Below are 6,082 nucleotides of genomic sequence, written 5' to 3' on the forward strand. Positions count from 1 at the left end.
TTGGGAAAACTGGACAGCAACATGGAAAAGAATGAAACTGGACCACTTTCTTATACCATTCAAAATGGATGACAGACCTAAATGTGAGACAGGAAACCATCAAAAGACTACAGGAGAACTCAGGCAGCAACCTCTTTGACCTCAGCTGGAGCAGCTTCTCACTAGACACGTCTCTGAAGGCAAGGGAAACAAAAGTAAAATGAACTATTGGGACCTCATCAAGATAAAAAACTTCTGCAAAGTGAAGAAAACAATCAACAAAAATAAAAGGCAGCCTACAGAATGGAAGAAGATATTTGCAAATGACATATCTGATAAAGGGTTAGTATCCAAAATATATAAAGACCTTATCAAACTCCATACCTAAAAAACCAAATGATCCAGTGAAGAACTGGGCAGAAGACATGAATAGACATTTTCCAAAGAAGAAATCCTCACACCTATCAGAATGGCTAAAATTAACAACAAAAGAAACAAGTATTGGCAAGGATGTGGAGAAAGTAAGGGGAGCCCCCTTAACACTGTTGGTGGAAATGCAAACTGATGCAGCCACTCTGGAAAACAGTATGGAGGTTCCTCAAAAAGTTAAGAACAGAATTACCCTATGATTCAGTAATTGCACTACTAGGTAACCCAAAGGATACAAAAATACAGATTTGATGGGGTACATGCACCTCAATGTTTGTAGTAGCATTATCAACAATAGCCAAATTATGGAAAGAGTCCAAATGTCCATGCATCCATCAACTGATGAATGGATAAAGAAGACATGGGGTGTGTATGTGTATGTTTGTATGTAAGTATGTATGTATGTGTGTGTGTGTATATATATATATGTACACACACACATATATATATATATGAATATTAGTCAGCCATAAAAAGGAATGAAGTCTTGCCATTTGCAATGATGTGGATAGAGCTAACATGTATTATGCTAAGCGAAATAAGTCACTCAGAGAAAGACAAACACCGTATCATTTCAGTCATATGTGGAATTTAAGAAACAAAACATGAACATATGGGAAGGGGGAAAAAAAGAGAAACAAACCATAAGAGACTCTTAACTATAGAGAACAAACTGAGGTTTGATGGAGGGAGGTTGGGGGGCAGGATGGGCTAAATGGGTGATGGGTACAAAAGAGGGCACTTGTGATGAACACTGGGTATTGTATGTAAGTGATGAATCACTGAATTCTACACCTGAAACCAATATTGCACTGTAGGTTAACAAACTAGAATTTAAATAAACATTTTAAAAGAAAAAGAAAAAAAGCATTAGATTTCTAATCCTCAAATTAGGATTTCTTGAAGAAATGGACAAATCATTTCTCCTGTCAAAATCTTTCCTATAGAATTAGGCTGTGAGACTAGCAGATCTTTAAAGATTTTTCTGGCTCTAACATTCTATATACCTGTGGATGTGCTAGAAAATCTAAAGGTGCAAGTGGCAGTCTCTACTCTTAAAGATGCCACCTCTTGAACCCTCCAGGCTGGGTTAGGTATTCTTTCTCAGTACTGGACTCCACACAGCGTCAGTCTTTATCCTGTCCAAAGAATGGTTAAAGATATGCCCTCTGGAGTCAGCCTGCCCAGATTTAAGTTCTGACTCAGCCCTTATTAGCTAGAGGACACAAGCAAATTAGTTAACCTCTCTAAATCCCTCTGCATCATGGGGAATTTTAAGGCATGCAGTGAGATGTGTAAAGCCCTAACTTTAACTTAGTGACTAGAACACAAGCAAAAGTTTAATTAAGTGTTGGCTGCTATAATTGTTTTCTCCACTGTTCATTCCTCCAATAAGGAGCTGTATCTTTATTATATAAGTATCCTCAATGCTTAGTACATGACTGAGCTCAGTGAAGTGATCAATTCAGAGGAGACCTGACAGCCAACGTCCTACTAGAATTCAGTAGACACAGGCTCCTTCACCCCTGTGGCTCCAGGAAACCAACCATCCCTAGAACCTGCAGACCAACAGCAGCTCATTCTCCTTGCAGCCTGCACCATGTCTCCTCCCAAAGGTCCTGATAGGACCAAACACTTCTGTGCCACCCCTTCTCTAGAGCATGATTTCGAAGGAGAAGCTGCCTATCCAGTTTCTAATAGATAGCTGCAGGGTAGTTGGCCACCCTTATCTCCATCTACCCTCATCCAAGTCACTTCATAAAAAAATAGTAACACTCAGGGTGCCTGGGTGGCTCAGTCAGTTAATTGTCCAACTCTTGGTTTCAGCTCAGGTCATAATCTCTCGGTTTTGTGAGTTCAAGCCCTGCATTGGGCCTACACTGTCAGTGTGGAGCCTGCTTGGGATTCTCCCTCTCCCTCTCTCTCTGCCCCTCCCCAACTCACACTGTCTGTGTCTCTCTCAGGATAAATAAACAAACTTCAAAAACACTTTTTTAAAATAGTAACACTCTTTGATGCTGTCTCCATCCTATATAAAGCATAAATAAAACCCTCTCTAGCAAACTTTGTTTTCTTAAGTTATGAAAATAAGTAGAAAAAAATGTGCTTACCTGTGCAGATGTAGTTTCAAGAGAAGTTCCTTCACCTTCTCCTCCTACTCACAACAATTTCATATCAGACAGGTACCCCCTGAGTCCCTCCTACATTGATTTCTGGAGCAGACTCAGCCAGTTGCCTGCTTCCTCATTTCCACTCCCCATTTTCTTTAGAGCCTAATTATCAAATAAGAGATGAATGATTTAAATGCAACTGATGATAGAAGTAAAGAATTGACTCAAAACTGCTAAGATAATACTCCTTGTAATTATGGAGGAAAAGAACTTGAATTCTTTTTTTTTTTTAAGAACTTGAATTCTAATGGTAAGTTTGTTTGCTCCAGAAATCTCAGATGTTTCACCAGCAATATTCAAATGACTGGATGTCAGACTTTAGGTTGACTTTAATCTTTTAAATCCTGAAGCTTGGCGATGAGATCGATGCACACTGCACTTTCTTGGAATGTTGAAGGGTAGATGACAGGGATCAGTGTCCCTCCAGGCCACAGTGAATATCAGCAGAAGGGGAAATGGCAATAAACAAGGCAGCCAGAGGGGAGACTAGTAGAAGGATTACAATCATAACTGTTGGTATAAACGGATCCTCTAATAGAAACATGATAAGGGCGCCTGGGTGACACAGCTGGTTAGGTGTCCAACTTCAGCTCAGGTCATGATCTCATGGTTTGTGAGTTTGGGCCCCGCACCAGGCTCTCTCCTGTCAGCACAGAGCTGCTTTGGATCCTCTGTCTCCCACTCTCTATGCCCCTCTTCCGCTCACTCTCAAAAGTAAACATTAAAAAAAAATTTTTTTTTAAGAAACATGATAAAATTCTATTTGTTCATACAAAGGTAGAAAGTAGCAGCAGACATTTTGAAAAGCTCGAATCTTTTAATATATTTATGGTATTTTATAATTTACTAATTTTCAAGGGCTGTCCATATCTTTAAATCATGCATCTTTGATCAAAATAGTTTCTCGTACAGATCTCTAATATCCTCAATTACTTCATTAATGATCTTGAAGAATGTAGCAATAACCATTACTCTGTAGCTTCCCCAAAGTCACGAGAAGACTGTCAAGTGCCCACCAGGAATGAGAAAAAAGAAAAAGGAAAATAAATCAGGAAATGGACCCAAAGAGATTTGGATCAGAGCATGAATGTAATATTTTTCACCAGGCAGGGTCCATAATAAAGGGTAAAAAGACACAGTACTTAAACAAACCAGCCTGTTAGAGAAGCAATATTGTCCCAAAGAGAGGAAGGGATGATGTACACGGATATGGAATTATTAAGACTGGCTCCTCAAGCATGAGCATAAAGGGGAACTAATAGAGATAATATATTTAGACTTTCATAAAGCTTTCGACAAGTTCACATCCAAATGAGTCATCCTGGGATTAGTAGGAACTGCTTTGTTCTGCAGAGAGGGCTTGTCTCAAAAATTGAAAATCATTTCTAGCCATAAGTCTTACAACAGCCTGACAACTGGTCAACCTCTAGCCTTTCTTGCCCTGAGATCCTCCTCCTCCAGAATCCAAAATGATCTTCCAGGGATGCAAATCCAATGAGGTTACTCCTGCTTAATACCTTCAGTGGCTCCCATTGCCATTAGGATGAAGCCCTTAACTGTGATAAAGGTCTTATGAGCTGTTCTGGTTCCTTGTCATTTTTGGCTGCGCAGCATTTGAACCACTTTCTTATGTTTGGGAATTCCATATCTGCCTCACATTTTCAAGCTGAACATGCCATATGCTTGCTTTTTCACCCTCCCCTGCAACAAGAAGTTTTTCAGGAGCAAGTGATGGGAAGATACAGGAACCTTGAGGAACTTTTTCTGGTGGCTGTGGCTGTAACAAGCTTTAGCTTTTGGGCCAACAGAGGCAGCAATACCAGTGTAGGCTCCTGTGCCCAGTGCTCACGGCCAGCTGCATCAGTCAGACACACGGTAACATTATAGCACTGATGAGGTAGCAATTGGTATTCTCAGCAGACCACTTCTGGGTGTGATTTGGGGCATTGTTTGTGGTAGTGAGAAATAGTTAGAAATTGATTAAACTCTTAAGAACACATTGCTCAATAATTCTCAATGTTAAAAAAAAATGTTTTACAATCAGCAAAACTAAAAGGCAACCTATGGAATGGGAGAAGATATTTACAAATGACATATCCAATAAAGGGTTAGTATCCAAAATCTATAAAGAACTTATCAAACTCAACACACACAAAATGAATAATCCAATTTAAAAATGGGCAGAAGACATGAATAGACATTTTTTCCAAAGAAGACATCCTGATAGCCAACAGACACAATGAAAAGATGCTCAAAATCACTCATCATCAGGGATATGTAAATCAAAACTACAGCGAGGTATCACCTCACACCTATCAGAATGGAGAAAATCAAAAACACAAGTAACAATAGGTGTTGGTGAGGATGTGGAGAAAAAGGAATTGTTGCACTGTTGGTAGGAATGCAAACTGGTATACCCACTGTAGAAAACAGTATGACATTTCCTCAAAAGGTTAAAAATAGGGGGCACCTGGGTGGCTCAGTCAGTTAGGTGTCCGACTCTTCTCAGGTCATAATCTCACAGTTTGTGGGTTCAAGCCCTGAGTCAGGCTCTGTGCTGACAGCTCAGAGCCTGGAGCCTGCTTCAGATTCTGTGTCTCCCTCTCTCTCTGCTCTTCCCCCACTCATGCTGTGTCTCTCTGTCTCTCAAAAATAAAATAAAACATTAAAAAAAATTTTTTTAAGTTAAAAATAGAACTACCCTAAATACTAAATACTTTGTAAATAGTAACTCTTCAATGAGTTTAATAACAATGTAAGTATTACTAGTATATCTATTTTAAAGATAAGAAAACTGAGTCACAGAGAATGTAAATACCTTCCAGGTCACTTCACAAGTGGCAGAGCAGGGATACAAATGCAAGGTCAAGGAAGGGGACTACAAGTTCCAACCATCTAATCACAGTTGGTTCTCTTGGCAACCAACCCCAGCCTTAGGTGTGGTCCGAAACTTGCCTCATTAACATAACAAAAGACACCTTTAACACAACTCTCAGAAAATCCCCAGGGTTTTAGAAGCTCTGTGACAGAAATGAGGACAATGACCAAATATGTATTTCTTATTATAAATCACAATATCACAGGATTTCACTTTAATCAGAAACTATCTCCTGGTAATTTGGGGCTTCTTGTGCCTGGGAAACAGTGGACAAAAGGAAAAAAAAAAGGTTTCCATATTGGCAGCACTAAATGACTTTCATTACAAGGAGCTAGGGTAGCTGCTACACAATGGGGGCCTAAAGGGATACATCTGGAATGCAGATTTACTAGTGCTTCTTGATGCTTCCATGTCCAGGGATAAATGTAAATAGGCAATTGCTTCAACAAAGACCTGATGATACAGGAGTAACTAAGGTTCTGGCCTTGGCAGATAAAGGACCCAGTGACTCCTTCAAGCAAGCAATCTAGACGGTCTAAAGTGATAGCCAAGGAGGGAAAACCTAGAAAGTTTGGTGGAGGGAAATGACGAATGTCAGTTATGGCTTCAGACATTTCCACAGTGC

Source organism: Prionailurus viverrinus, chromosome C2, assembly GCF_022837055.1.
Source record: "Prionailurus viverrinus isolate Anna chromosome C2, UM_Priviv_1.0, whole genome shotgun sequence".
In the NCBI taxonomy this organism is placed as follows: domain Eukaryota; kingdom Metazoa; phylum Chordata; class Mammalia; order Carnivora; family Felidae; genus Prionailurus; species Prionailurus viverrinus.